The sequence below is a fragment of the Schistocerca serialis genome, chromosome 6 (genome assembly GCF_023864345.2).
Source record: "Schistocerca serialis cubense isolate TAMUIC-IGC-003099 chromosome 6, iqSchSeri2.2, whole genome shotgun sequence".
Classification (NCBI taxonomy): Eukaryota; Metazoa; Arthropoda; class Insecta; order Orthoptera; family Acrididae; genus Schistocerca; species Schistocerca serialis.
The window spans coordinates 462,833,289-462,849,900 of NC_064643.1; positions in this window are offsets into that span (position 1 = coordinate 462,833,289).

Genomic DNA, 16,612 nt, shown 5'->3' on the forward strand with positions numbered 1-16,612 from the left:
CCTACACATCAGAAGGATGAAAATCATATCCAGCGAGATAATGATAGGGGAGGATCTCACAATGTACTGCCATGTCATAAAATACTAAACTACGCTAGTACGCAAACCTTAAGGACGAAACAACATTTTGCAACATGTATCTTTGCCAAGTAACATAGCTTGGTGAAACTTGTACCATAGATAAAAAGAACAGTTACGATGTAGCACAGAAGTTAACTGAAAGAAATACGTAAAGAGACGAATAAAAATGAGACATATATTCAAAGACCATAATTACACCGAAGTCAAAGCGTGTTCGGAATCTTTCGTGGGGCTCGAAAGACCTCGTATCTTAGGCTGCTGTGGAATATTGGGTTAATTCCTCCACAGAGCAGCACATTGCCTACATGGGGCTCAGGCCTCTCACATAAGGTAAGCGAGCAACAGGGAGAGGTTCTTCTATTTCTTTATATGTTTCATCTTCACTATACATTATAGTCCTTTATATGATTCTGTTACTACATCCATTCACATGAAACGTTGTCCAGAGCTTGTTCAGTTCGTGTTGGAGGTTGACAGTGTCGCTAATCCGGTAGCTTCGAGCTGTCGGCCTATGCAGACAAGAGTTCTTTCGTGCTGGATGGTGATGCGTTTCCACATCCATATATCTATTGATGTCCATCCGTTTCCTGTACACTTTAAGTCGTAGTTTGCCGCTAGATGTGTTGTAGAGTCCCCCGTTCAAAAAAGATATCACTCTGTTCTTTTCTATTTTTAGCGCGAACTCTTATGTTTCTATATAAGCTGTTGAGGTGCTGATGAAATCTTTGCAGTTCTACTTCGCCACGCGGCAATACGACGAACGTCTCGTCTACGTATCTCCGTTAACAACGTGGGCAGAGTGGAGTGTAACTTAACGCTTCCATTTCGAATGCTTCCACGACTACGTCAGCTGATCCAGGTTAAAAGAGGGTAGCCCAACGACAATCCGTCTGTGTCCTCATAGAACTATGCTTTCAGCTAAAATATGTTGATGACAAGGATAACTACATCGAGTTGAAGATGTCTGATGGTATTTCTTGCTGTACCACTAATGGTTCCAGCTACAGACACGTTGATAAACAGAAAATTTGTATGAAAGCTGACCCTTATATTCGCAGTTACTACTTGTTGCTCCTGAATAAGCTGAGTGAAATGTGTTGAATCCTTAACATAACACCCCATGTGGCCAACCAGATAGTGTAACGTATGAGCCATGTGTTTCACAAGATAATATGCGGGTGCGTTGATCCCATTCACAATCGGTCTTAGAGAACAGCATTTCTCCTGCACTTTTAGTGCCCCTTGTTTTTTTGGTGGCTCTGGAATTGTCGATTTGAATATCTTGACTGTGTTAGCATCTATTCTAGAACCGCCTCATAATCTTTGCTGTGATATCACTTTTCAGTTCTTTGTATACGGAATCATTCAACGACTCCCTTATTTTGGCCTTATACAAAATAAAGTCCATCACTACTACGACATTACTTTTGTCTGCTTCAATATCTTCCTTGTTCATCAGTTCACTTAGGGCCTCTCTTTCTTGAAGTGAAATATTTTGCCTTGGAGACTCTGCTTCTACAATTTTCTGTTTGTTGTCAGATCTTCTCTGCTTCCAAGTGAGGCAGTCTGTAGGACAGCCACGTGGTAATCGGAATAGGACAGTGCATAGAGGAAGCTATCACCTGAATCCAGTCGGCTACACTGAGGACAACCGCTGCTGACACTGTCAAAATGTCGGTATTTTCGTATTACTCTGTCATTACGATGTGGCCTAATACGCAAATTTATTTTATTCAAATCACTATTCCTTATGCTAAATTCGTTTTTTTCATAGTAAATTGAAGTATGGAATTTTTTTATTGTTGGCATATTGACTTGAAACTGTTATCCTGTTTCGTGTTTGTTTAGATTAGTGGCAGAAGTTTCTAGGAAGATGCCGGACGTCGTTAGCACCATATATTTTTAAGTCCACTGGTCGGATCTTGGCACTTTTCTGAGTGCAGTTAGATTGCTTCAGGGATTTGTTTGAGAGCACTAACGAGTTTAACCCTGTCTCGAAGGTCAAAGCAAAGACGACGACCCTTATTAAGACTACTTCATAAGTGCATCAGTCAACACGATTGATATGGGACCGCTAATAAACGTTTCAGAGCAACGCATGTCGTAATTAGGCTAGCTCTCCAGAAGCGCATGAACTCCGTGGACACGAGTGACGATTCGAGTAATGTCACGGCCTCTTCCTTAACGAGATGATCACATCAAACCATACTACAAGGTGAACGTGGCTACCTAAATAGTTGGGGTGATTCACGGTCGTTTTTCTATTCTAAAGAATAGCGGGAGAAAGAAGAAAATACCATCGAACAGCACCCCCATCCACACCAGTACTGTAGCAACTGACAGCACCCCACTTGTACGTCTGTCAGTTGCCTCTGCGCACAATTGATCCTGCCTCTGGAAACAAGGTGAAGGGACGCTAGTAGGATCAAACCATTCTGTCTGAATCATTTATATAGGCTTTGTTTTCTGGGACGATCTGGGCCATGCTACCGGTTTGTTCGTAGGGATCATAGATAGACAAGGCCGCTGATGTGGTGGGGTCAGACTACATTTAGAGACTATATGTAGAAACAATTCCGTCTAGATGTTGACAATTCCAGCGCCACTTGTGTCGCATTAATTCTTCTTTTCTTTTTTCAAAGTGAGGTAATCCTGACGATTAGGCATTAGTTTTCTCTCATTATTTAGTGTTGCTTCAAATTGAAATGCTCCTTTTCGATCCTTCTTCTGAGCTTGTCCAAATTACACTCTGATTATTGTGAACTTCTGTCGACTCCAGTTACAAAACGTTGATATGTGTGGCGAGAGTCAGGATCTATCAAGTTGGTTTGGATAGAAGATTCTAATTCTTCAAACGATCATTCTAAAGATCGTTATCTCTTTAAACATTGGCGTGTCTTCCATCTAATCATGCGGAGCATAATTGCTCTAGCTTTGACATTGACACAGATCTCATTTCTGACTGGCCTCCTCACTACCAGATGCGGCCATAACCTAAGGAGATTTCATTTATTACTTCTGTTCAGTTTCTATGCAAGTCTCCTGACTGAAACTCTTTTGCTCTGGAATCTCACCATATGAGCTGTAATTCATTATTAGATGACAGGCGTTCCCCACATTGACTCCTACAGCAGACCTATAACACTGTCATCCTCATATGTCACATAATCACAAATTTTGTCATCCTCTCTCGAACATTTTCTTATAGTCTCTCTTGTCCCTGTAGAAGACACTCTTAATTCTTCTTGTCTTCCATTTTCTCAGTTTACGCTATCTAAGACTTTCAGGATATTTTGGCCTAATTTCTTGATCTTCACCTTCCTCTCTTTCTCTTTTTCTTTCCTGATTGTTGCCTTTTCTTTCCTCCTCACTCTGCCTTCCTCTTTCTTTTTCCTTCCCCTTTCTTCCCCATGTCTATCCTTTTAAGTCTGTTTGCACAGTTGATGGTTTTTATCCCTCATTTGCCGAATTGGGATAAACATTTCCTGAATAGGTAACTACCTTTCCGCCTTCTTCGTTCTTTCTGTCGTCCCAGAAATCAATGTGATAAGCGCTCCCAACTACTTATTCAACTATTTTCCCAGTAAATCGCTCATATTCGACACACACTCCAGCAGCCCACAGCACTAACTACAAAGACAGAGGCATAAAGAAAAGAAAATCTCCTGTCCTGCTTACTATAAATGCAATGCGCTAGCATATATTTTACAATGATTTCTTTCACGTACAGCGCATGACCAATGCTTCCAGCCGGCGATGATGCGACGGTTTATGCTTCCAGTAGGTGAAAATGAAGTTCACCTCCAGGCGATTCTTTCCTTTTCGTCCATTGTTCGGAGCTTCTGTAGTTTCGCATCGAACCCTGCTTGCGGCCACAGACAGGAGCCACATACTTTTAGCAGTGTGACTCACGAAAAGCAGATAAAGGAGGCAAAACTTGCGTTGACTCACAAGACAGGGTCGAACTTCTCATGATTCCAAAAGTCAATAATTAAAATCTCTGCAGCTATCCAACTATTTTCAGAAAAGATTCCAAGATCCAACCACTGGACTCGAATATGTTCATACTTAACACTTCAATACGCCATCTCCAATTGGCAGCACACAAATTCCACTGATACTCATCACAACAATAAAACAGAAACTCACTACAAAGTAAACAGGGAAAGAGTCAGCTATACAAATATCACTTTCAAGTTTCATTCTAAACAAGCATAATTTTTTGGCTTTTACTAAACCTCACCATCTTGTTCCCAGTCGTCCAGCTAGCTACTGACTTCGCAACCTGCTGTAAGTACGTTACATACCGAAGACGTACACGCTGCAACACTCGCCTAGAGTACCGGAAAGTGCTGCTAAGTCTATGTGGGCGAACTGAGGGATCGATTAGCACCCGGGTGTCAAATAAAGAACGCTACGTGCGACTGGTGCTTCATCACAGCAAATCGGCTATAGCACAACACCAGCAGAACTGCGGCTCTTCTATTAATTTTCAAGATTCCCGTGTGCTTGCTCAGTAGTCGTGGATGCAGCACCGAAAAATGAGGCATGACGTCGAAATAATTGAATGTCTTTACAGCAAGAACGGGGAGGTTAGTTACAAGATACCGACTGTCTGCCTGCCAGCGATCCCAGTCTATCGGGCCGCATATTTTCGCCAGCCAGCAGCTCCACATAATCTGGATTCAACGCTAAGAACAAGCGACCACATGAGGGGTGGCTTCACAACAAGATGCCGATTCGCTATTGCCTGCCAACCAACCACCTACCGGAGAATACAGGCAATAAAATGTTTTTTAATTCCAGTCTCTGATCACAATATGAATTCTTTAGGACATGGTGTAAAAAAGATCTGAGGATTGTCATTACAGAGTGAAACCGGTCATCGTCTAAAGAATTCATATTGTGATCAGAGATTGGAATTAAAAAGCATTTTACAGTATCTGATCATTGACTGTATACGCGATTATGTCGCAGTTGGTGAAATACCTACCGTACAGCCACTCCTTCATAGCAAACTTTTCTTCGAATTATCCAATGGCATCGCAGAGTGTGATTTCGGTAGCCCCAACAGTCAATAGAAACGAGACAGTACATCGTGGAAGGCCATCACCAGAATACAGCAGCAGTCGTTCTGAAGAGCACCGCTGCAAAGTCGGTCGAAACGTCGGTTGTTTAGTTGCTTTCGTGTTTCATAATGATGTCGCCTAATACCCAAAACGATTTTATTGAAACTGATAGAGCCCTGGAAGCCTACGAACTTTTATTAGCATACTGACTTCACATAGATCTCACTAAGTCCATCTCTTTCATTAAATACTACCTCCAGATAGCCAACTGCCCCTCGCCATGATACAAAACCGCATGTGCTCGCTCACTTAACCGCAACGTTCGCTTAGAAAACTGATAAATGACTAATAAGGATTTCATTCAGCACATGGGAACGCACTCACGAATTCTTGTTGCTTTGGTGATCAATATTTATCGAATTCAGAAATGTTAAACAGTTCTAGACACCTTCTTCTCCCTAGACGGCACACTACGTACTTCCTATACATCAGAGGACATCAGATCGACTCCTTGATCTCCCAAGATACTTCCAAACCCAAAGAGGGTTTGAACATTCAGATCTTTCTGCCAGTGAACCTCAGAAACAGAATAAAAGCATTCCTTCCCCATTAGTACGACTGTTCTGTCAGGCGTTTAGACAGCCTAGTAGGCTGTGACCAGAAACCACTGTAGACGTATCGTGTAAAGGTTAACCCAACAGCTCCAGGACGGACAAAACCCATATCCACGAATCCTGAAACCCTGGTTTCGTAACACTGACTGTCAAGTGGACAGCCAGGAATGATATCTTTTTCTTCCATTGGAATCTGTACGTTAACCAAACTGGCCATCTCGTCAGTTTTTATAGTACCTTTTATCAAGTTTCGTTTCCCAAGCACGCTGAAGAACTTGATTACCTTTCCGTCCACCTAATCACTCGACTTGAGTATTACTGAATATCTATGGACTGCTTGAGGGCGCAGTATGAAGTGTTTTGTTGTGGCTGGTGGAACTAAGCGCTTCTTCGCATTTCGCAAGGTACAGAATTACCTTTCCTTTTGTATTCTCCCGCAGTTTCAACTCCAGTGTTATGTTTTCCTGACCATCCTTAAGATCGTTTTACACAGGCGACTTGCTGGCCAAAATCCACTTTCGCAGTGGGTGCGCGACGCGTGCCTGCGTATAAATCAGCTGCCAACCATATTCCCAGTATGTCACTGACGTCAATGATCGATTGACTGTGCTGAACATGGGGATCTAAAATTCCAAATATTCTCAATACTGCACGTACTTAGAAGCACATGCTGTGGCGTGTATGTTTACGTACAGCGATATCTAGCAAGAGGCACGTGGTAACGATTACTGTAGGGAACCTACAAAGTGAGTTTTCATCACCATTTGTTAATAAATTAACTCCAGTTTTTGAAGCAATCACAGTATATTTATAATGATTAGAAATCAATAATTTTGTGGTGCTTTTTAACAATGAAATGGACAAATAGCGCTATAATTGCACTAACAGCAGCTTATCAAAAGGTACTTATTGTTGCAGAACATTAGTTGTATCATAAAAAGATAATTTTATGTTGTCTTTACATTTTTACATTATAGGTATATGCAAGCAGACTTACACATGTGGAGAGAAGTATGGCTGAAACATCCTGTATTCTCTAGCACCCAAAGAAGTTTACTTGCTGGGAGCAGAAGGGGCGACGAAGGTGGCAAAAGTTTTGCCAGGTGCGACCGCCGAAGCTTGCGAGACGAAATTTTAAGCTTTGAGGTCCAACTACGTCGCAGAAGTAACCAGAAAAAAAAGAAAAAAAAACGACAGGATGAGGAGAGTGGTTGCGCTTCTGCAGCCGCATACCTCCCAAGAGTATGCCGGTTCCCACTCACGAATTTTTTGCAAGATTTTAGTACGACACAAAAAGGGTAAAGCAACGTTCTAATGGTGTAAGTATATCTCAGTTACACATTTATAATGAAATGCATAACAGATCGATTCAATTGTGTCTATTCTGTTGCAGAAACAGTTGTTTACAAAATGCATAACCTCTATGGTGTCGAGCTGCAGGCTGACCAACTTCTCTTGTGTGTAATGTGCTTAGTACAACTTGCATTTCGGCCCTATTTCATGCCGTGCTTCTGATCTTCCAGACACGAAGGAACAATATTTGCTATTTGAGATTGTAACAGTATTTTGTAGTGACAAAAGTGACTGAAAGTGTGCTAATGCTAGTGGCGCAGCGCTGAGGTGAGAGCGAACAAGCATTCCCGAATAATTAGTACAACAGCTGATATAATTTTCGGATAAGCTATTTCATTATTCCAGTTTTTGTCACTTAACAAAGAAATTAAAACAACAGTAGGTTAGAGGGAGCTAGCACGCTACCACCCCCTCCCCAATCCCCCACCTCTTGTTGAAATGTTGGTTGTATTGGAGTACTGACATATGGTTTAGCCTGAGGTCTAGGTTAGCTTGAAACGTTAAATTCCGATAGAAGTTTAATTTTGCTATTCTGTAGCTGATGAATTTAAACCGTTTGCATGTCAATTTAAATAAAAGTTGATACGAATTTTATTTATGAGGCTAGAAATATTCATACTTTTAGGGGCGCATGCAAAACACTGTAAGTAATTCGGCGTGTACAGTTGGATGTTATGGTGGCGATATATTGATTTATGTGGGGTGCTCAAATGAATTCCAGCTTTCCTGAATGCATAGTCCAGTGAACCTTCGACACTACCAGCGGACAAGATGGTGAAATATCTGGTGTCATGCAGTTTCTGAAGTCATATTCTGTGAGACTGTAGAATTTATTCTTAAACTGCCGCATACAAGGCAGGTCGAAGTGCACAAACAAATGAGGTTCAGGTCTGCCACATGTACTGATGCGCAATAAATACAGCATACGCTTCCAACAAGTACACTGACATGTTGCTGATCCTCAATGAATGGCCGACACGATGACAATAAAACAGCAACAGCAGCAGTAGTAGTAGTAGTAGTAGCTTTATTCATCCGTAGATCTCTTTTTACAAGGATATAGGATATGTCAAAGATTTTACAAGTTTAGACCAATTTAAAATAAGCTAATTCGTATACACATACATTTACAGACTTCTAGTTAGAGACAATCATTAGATTTAGTCCTGGTATACAACACTTTTTTTACAAATAACTTATTAAATTATGTAAAGCCACACTGTTCATTCGTATCTCACTATCAGTCACTGCGTACGCCGTGAGATGTCGAAGAGCTCCATCAGCCACTGCTTCTTTCGTGCTGAAAAACCACTTCGAGAGACAAGTTACACCAACTGATCGAAAAGTACCAGGAGACCCGTATGTAATGCGGAATTGACCACTAGATGTCCTAGAGGCGGAAACGTCATTGTAAAGGGAGGTGAGGAGTATTGTGTTGTCAACAGCGAAGCATTAACAGTAAACTTCGTCGGTCGGGAGAACTGTGACGTGGACTACTCATTGAGATATCACACAAGTAGCAAATCCATCAGGGACATTTCAGCCCTTCTAAAGCTGCTCAAATCGATGACTGCGAAGTGGTAACGTGAAGGAACAACGGCAGCTAAACCAAGACTCGGCAGGTCTCATGTATTGATGAATAAGGACAGTCAAGAATTGCGGGGGAAAGTAGTAAAAACTCACATGGTATCATTGGACAGACGCACTCCTGAGTTCCAAAGTGCTACCAACAGTTCACCTAGCACGCCGATTAGCCATATGGAGAAAGAATGATTTGAAGTGATGAATTGCAATAGACCAAGTGGCAATCCGATGGAAGAATTTGTTTTTGTCGAATGCATGGAGAATGTTACCCGCCGTCGTGTAAAGTGTCAACAGTGTAGTATAGAAGTGGCTGTGTTACGGTAACGGGGTGTTTCCCGTGGTTAGGGTGTGGTGCCCTTATTGCATTTAAGAAAACGCTAAATGCGGAAGAATAAGAACACGTTTTACAGTATTGTGTATACCGTATAGCAGAGATACAGTTTGGAGACGAAAATTGTTTTCATCATCATGGCAATGTACTGTAAGGTGCCTTAAAGCAGCATTTCTGAGGCAGCAGTTTGCGAACAATAACAGTGCTGAAAGTGACTGGCTTGCCTGAAATCCCGACCTGAACAGCTTTACCCTCATTTAGGGGGTCCTCTCCGCTCCAGACCCCAGCGCCCAGCATCACTACTTTCTTTTTTCGTCTCTAGAAGAAGAACGGGTCGCCATTCGTGCGCAGACATTTAGACACCTCGTTCAAAGCGTCCCTAGCAGAGTTTGCGGGGCGGCGGGTAGAATTAATTTACTTGGTTTGTTCATTTGGTTTTTGAATGTTTCTTGAAATCCGAAATTTTTGCAAGTCTTGTTTCCTGCTATTTTTGGATATCACTGTCTTTTACAAGGGCATGATAACTATTTGTGCCAACAGCCAGAAAGCGATAGAGAACGCACTGCTCAGTGATCGTTAGTCCACAGGTCCCCAACTCAGCTCACCAAAACTGAACTAAAATGTTATACCTCTCTTAATGCGGAGGATACAAGAATAACGGCAATAAATTAAGATCTATTGTCGTTTAACAAAGCAGTATCTTCTGACCAACATTCAGACGCACAAGTATCAGTTTCTTCAAATCCTATTGGATTGGCCTATCGAACTCAGAACTCTACATAGTTTAGAGAGTATTTACACTGTTTGTTCCTAACTGCTTAAAGTTAACTGCCCTCCTTAAAAGTGGAAAAAATCTTTTCTACTTGGCATGCAGTTTTCTATAACATTGCGGGCGGCGCACGAAACAGAATATCGAAAACGATACATGGAACTACCAGTAAATCATTAATTTGATTAGTTGACTTTCACACATTTGCACTAGACAAGCGCCATCTCTTATTCGACTGAAAAACAACTAGTTGACATTAACGCCATCTAAGGCTAAGCGGACCCGAGCGCGAACGGAATCACGGCACATTCTGCAGCGGAGCCTAACACCTCCCTTGTGACTGACGACTATCAAATAACCTCCCAAGTGTAGACGCTTCGGTCTTCATATTCTCTCGGTGCCGACAGCGCAGGAAACATTCGCTGCGAAACTGCTTTCAGCTCGACTGGAGCGCCAGTCAGCACCCTTTCTGACTGCAATGCTATATACTGAGATCATCATGTTCGCCGTTGATTGTAGAAATTACTTCACTATTGCATTTTCAGCATTTGTGCGATTATCAAACGGTAATGCAAAAGATTTTGCTTCAGCAGATGTCAAACTTCAAAATCCACTTACATGTATACATGTCATCATCAGAACTACGCCTTCTCACTGTAACAATACAGTAACATCGAACGAGCGCGTAGCTCTCTGTATCCTTTTTAGTTGTAAACTAGCGACGATCACAATTTTTTAAAGTAAATATGTACTCCATAACTCTTAACTTTTGATCTCCAGAATTTTTCAAACGGATTCGAGAGTAAATAATGATCTCTGAGCTGTGAGTTACTTAATTTCTGCACCTGTGTTAAATTATAATATCATAGTGAAAGTTTGTACAGTTTCAGTAATATATACATTAAACTCAGCGTTGTCGTCTTAGCTCTGTATCTTATGTATAAAGACAAGTTGAGTTTAGAAAGAAAATTGCTTTTTATCTAATAATTCAAAAAGTAAAATAGGTAGCTTAATGAAAACCTCCATAGATTGTTTTTCCAGTAAAGTGAATATAAATCCCGAATTTCGACTTCCTACCTTTAATATTGCACTGCTTTGAAATTTCTAAAAACATGGAATGAGTCGAAATGAGATAAGTCGCATTTTGTTCTCCGTAAGCAGCCTAAAACCTGTGGAGAGCTCCGTGATGTGGTCACAGCAGCATCCACATTACCCTTTGAGAACGATGTACGCCAGGAGGTTAAGGCGCGCGACGTCGGCGCCGATTCCGGATTATCTACGCCCGTTGAAGCTATCAAAAGGGAACCACTGCGTTGTCTCAGATGCGGCAGTACGGCTCATTTGGTACGCTCTTGTGTTCAGCCTCCTAGAGCCAATAGATGACGCCGGGCTGGCCCGCGAACTATCGTAATCAGGAAACCTTTAAGGGCAGGCCGGGGAACCAAGTTTATGTTCGCAATTTCCAGGGGAGGCAGGTGAGCGGTGGGAATTTACTCCTCGTTTTTTGGGGCCTTGCACTATTGTGCGTATATTGTTGGTTGAGGAGAACAGCTTACCTTATACAAGTTAAGTTCAGGTAGCTCAGGGTTTGGATCACCACCTCCCTGGGTTAGGTTTGAGGGTGGGAGGTTAAGCGGGGCTGGCCCCGGCTTATAGTTTAAACCTTGATTGTTTGGTTTCCCACTGTTACTGCCGTTATGCCGTGGCTCTTCCTCTTTCTACGTGTGGCAGCAGCGGTGTGTATCGATATTCGCACCTTGTACTATCTTTGGTCTGGGGCTTATAGTTTCCGGCTAGCCGGTGTGCGGCAGTCGGTCGGTTGGGGTGGATCAGAGGAAATCTCCATGCGGCGCAGTGGGCCGGGCCCGCTCGGAGTCTCTACGCAGCGTCGGAGTGTGTGGGACCCGTTCCGATTGCTCACCGACCCAGGACATCAAAGTTTAGAGGTGATTTAATTACCGAAGCCAGTCTGTCCACATTGTGTCTCTGGTTTTCATGGTTGGCTGTTGCGGGTATTCCCGTGAGCAATAGCGAGTGTCCGAGTGGGAAAGTTTGGCCACCATCAGGTGGAATTTAACTGTATTTTGGTTACTTGAAGTCCAAGTGCAACAGCGGAATTTTCTGCCTTGTGGCATTCCGGTTACCTGCCCTGACCGCTGACGTAAAATTCAGGCAGTGCCCTTTCCTTACCGTGTTGTCGCTGTCCAACACGTGTGTGTAGTTTTGACAGTTTATGCATACTTGGTTGTGGGCGGCTACGCCTTTTACGTTTTGGCTTTGGAGTTCCTTGTATACTAGTCAGGTGGAAAGCAAGTCGTCTTGTCGGTGGGTTCGGTGACTCTCTTGGTTGGGTTGGCGGCGCATCGGATATAGTTGGGCCGACTACCTGTCTCCCCTAAGCGAACGTTAATATTTCAAGTGTAGACCGACCCCCGGAAACTTCTGAGCGCCGCTGGCTGTTCTACCTTTTCTTATTCGGGAGGACGACGGTTCAATCCCGCGTCCGGCCATCCTGATTTAGGTTTTCCGTGATTTCCCTAAATCACTCCAGGCAAATGCCGGGATGGTTCCTCTGAAAGGGCACGGCCGACTTTCTTCCCAATCCTTCCCTAATCCGATGAGACCGATGACCACGCTGTCTGGTCTCCTTCCCCAAACCAACCAACCAACCAAATCTACCTTTTCTTATTGGTGTTTGTGTATTTTAATGGCTCATAGCCGATGGTTTGAATTTGTATACTTTTAGTTGGGTTTTAAATAATGGACCTTCAGCCGCTTTAAAATTGAAAATTCCTTACTTGTCAAGTCTTGCATTGTTTTGGCCTTCAGCCACATTTAAAATATATTTTTTGGATAAAGCTTTGGGCCTTCTGCCTTTGAAAATTCATTGTAGCTGTGTTTTTCAATCATGGGCATTCAGCCATCTTAAAATTTAAATTCCTTACTTGTTAAATCTTATATTTTTTGGGCCTTCAGTCTCATTTAAAAAAAAATGTTTAAGGATAAAACCTTGGGCTTTCTGCCTTGTAAAACTTTATTGTAGTTGTTTTTTGAATCATGGGCCTTCAGCCTTTTTAAAAGTAAAATTCCTTATTGTTAAGTCTTAGATTGCCTGGGCCTTCAGCCTCCTTTTTTAAAATAATTTGAGGATAAAGCTTTGGGCCTTCTGCCTTTGAAAATTTGTTGTGATTGTGTTTTTAAATCATGGGCCTTCAGTCGTTTTAAAATTAAAATTCCTTACTTGTCAAGTCTTAGATTGTTTGGGCCTTCAGCCTCATTTGAAATATTATTTAAGGATAAAGCCTTGCGCTTTCTGCCTTTTGAAAATTTGTTGTAGTTGTGTTTTAAATCATGGGCCTTCAGCTGTTTTAAAAATTAAAGAGATTGTTCTCTTGAGCCATAAGATTGTGTGACGTATTCAGTCGATAGTTAATCACGGAAATTTGCGCTGTAATGTTTGGGCAACTGAATAAACTTATGTGTGTTCGAGTGTAACTGACAGCCGCTCATTTTTGGCCGCTTTCCACAATTCCAACTACCTGTTCTGTCCTGCGGATTTAATCATGCGTTTCACATGGATTCGTGAGGTTGTCTCCATACCCGTACACTTACATCTGCTCGATACAATTTGAAACGAGACTCGTCCAACCAGGCAACATGTTTCCAGTCATCAACAATCCAACATCGGTGTTGATGGGCCAAGGCGAGGGGTAAGGCCTTGTGTCGTGCAGTCATCAAGGATACACGAGTGGGCCTTCGGCTCCGATAGCCTATATCGATGATGCCCCAGCATTGAAATCTGCAACAATTTGAGGAAGGGTTGCACTTCTGAGACGCTGAACGATTCCTTTCAGTTATCAAATGGTTCAAATGGCTCTGAGCGCTATGGGACTTAACTTCTGAGGTCATCAGTCCCCTAGAACTTAGAACTACTTAAACCTAACTAACCTAAGGACATCACACACATCCATGCCCGAGGCAGGATTCGAGCCTGTGACCGTAGCGGACGCGCGGTTTCAGACTGTAGCGCCTAGAACCGCTCGGCAACTTCGGTTATCAATAGTCCCGTTCTTGTAGGATCTTTTTCCGGCCGCAGCGATGTTGGAGATTTGATGTTTCACCGGATTGCTGATATTCACGGTACACTCGTGAAATGGTCGTACGGGAAAATCCCCAGTTCATCACTACCTCGAAGATGCTGTGTCCCATCGCTCGTGCGCCGACTATAACACATCGTTCAAACTCACTTAAACCTTGACAACCTGCCATTGTATCAGCAGTAATCGATCTGACAACTGCTCCAGACATGTGTTGTCTTATATGGACGTTGCCGACCACAACGCCGTATTCTGCCTTTTTGTGAATCTCTGTATTTGAATACGAATGCCTATACCAGTTTCTTTGGCGCTTCAGTGTAGTTAGTTTTACGTCTAGAAAAAAAAGGCCAGGAATTAATCCCTTTTCACTTATCTCCTTTCACGGCCTCGAAAAACAGATGACTCATTCGCCTTCTTTGTAGTAAAAGGTCAGGACATTAATAATTGTGTACATCGATTTCTTCATTTGGTTACTATTAAATAATGAACGCACGTACTGCCATCTGCCCAAGCTCTAGCCAATATTATAAAAGTGAAGATTGCACAGTGTGACAAAACAAGATCAACCGTAACATATCTACTGTTTTTCTATAGATATAATAATGTTTGATCTGGCTCTGAAATTGTTTATTGTTACTCTTCACTGCCCCCTTGGGCGAAGTCTGTGGAGTTTACACTCACACGGGTGAGCCCTGTGATTCACTTCACAAAATGTTTGTTACGTACTGTCTTTCACTTGTGGCAGAGCGTCCTCGGGTATTTTAAAATCTTTGTATTCATTATTGTCCATGTTGCTTTGAGGTTAGGTGGCCTTGTATGTGGTTATTTCAGATATAATTTTTACAGTAATATGAAGCTGCCTTTCATCCTGTTCTTTCGACAGCTGTAGCGCACACAATATTGTCTTTACACACAAAAAAATACATAGCATAACTTATCCCTTATCACATTAGCTTTGTTTCAAGGTGATTTCTCTCTTTGTATGTATTTTATACATTCATGTTTCAATAACACAATAAAACAAATGTTTTTAGCAAAACATTCGCAGTTTCTCGCACTTAAAACGGAAACAAGATAAAAAATACAAGACAAAATTCATACATAACTGTATGTTCTCTTCGGGTGTCTTTTTAGTTAAGTCGTAGGGTGAATCAGGTATGGTATGGGTAATTGGACTGTTCTATGATACAAAACAACTTCTTGAAGAAGTCGGTGAAAAGTCCTTCAAAGCGTAATCTTTAGGTTCCCAATACTCCCCATGGTACCTCTTGCTTTTGAGGGATGTCCACCTCTTTCTCAAATGATACTTCACATGAAAGAAATATTTTAACAGAAATTGGATAATATCTTATTCTACATACATAAAAATTCTACGTTCTCCTTCACTGCATCATCATTTCATTCTTGGTACTCATAGGTCTGGAGTGTCTCGAGATTTCTCCTTTTGCGTTAACTCATGAGTTTTTAGTAAGGATACATTTATTACTTTCTCTACAAATTCCCTCAATATGAACAAGCAAATGTATCTTTGTGAGGTTCGATCCTATTTTAAATTCTCATTTCCCCTATGTCCGCTAGACGGCAAGAACCTGGGGCGAACGTGAGTGCGTACGCCACAACCAATACGGTACCACAGCGAAGCAACTGGCCTTCTTATTCATCACAGTTGAGCGGTGCGGTGTACTTTATAACCGGGCGTGTGTTACGAGCGTGGGTTCCCGAGTGCTTCCTTGCATCATGGTTTTATGTGCATTGAGAAGAGTAGCAATGTTCTTGAAGAAGTCGAGAGTCCCTTCTTTACTACTAGATCCCGGTAAGTAGCACAGCTTCATGTTTATGTGCATGCGTAAGGCTCCCATATATATGTTTTAAATATACGGGACACCTTCAAAGATACTCCAGTATCATACTCGGGGACGAAGACGATCTGGACATCCATTGAAATGACTTATGGATATCGTTTAATTGGAACCTAAACCAGTCAATAATGCCTTTTTTGTTACTGGAATACTATGATGACGACCTTTACCATCGATATTCATATTAGGAAATAGCATTTCAATGATAATAAAAAGCCATCATTATTCATATAAAACTTGTATAAAGTAGTTAAAAGGAAGAGCAGTATAAAATTGAAAACAATTTAACTTTTCTCACAAATCTTTCATGCGTAGGACAAACCTCATGCAGTCATACATGTTTGATTATTTACGTATTTTGCGCTGGAGTGAATATTTTCACAGATCTTTCCGACACTCAACAATTTGTCACACGTTTCCGTGCATGGGAATGTGAAATTACGTTTTAGCATTAAAGAATTTGCAATAGTAGACTCCAAAATACTGATCTTTTCACATAACCAGTACTTATTCATTTTTGAACAAATACTCTCAATGGCTGCATTTGAGCCTAGAAGGCAAAAGATAAATTCTATAACCTCAGGGAGGACTGTAATTGCAATGTTTTTCTCCTTGAATACTTTGAAAATTTCCACCCATCTGCCCCGTACTACTACAATTGTTTTAGCCATACAAAATTCATCAGACAAGAGTGAACAGTCAAGTATTACATTACCTATGTCCCGTGTTGTTGAAATACAGGCCTCCACATATGACCATTTCGGTTTTGTTTTCTACGAAGACCAACGAAAGTCAGTCCCATGTGGAAATTTCTGACTCCATGAAACTGAGAGTCATATGTTACACTGTAGAACA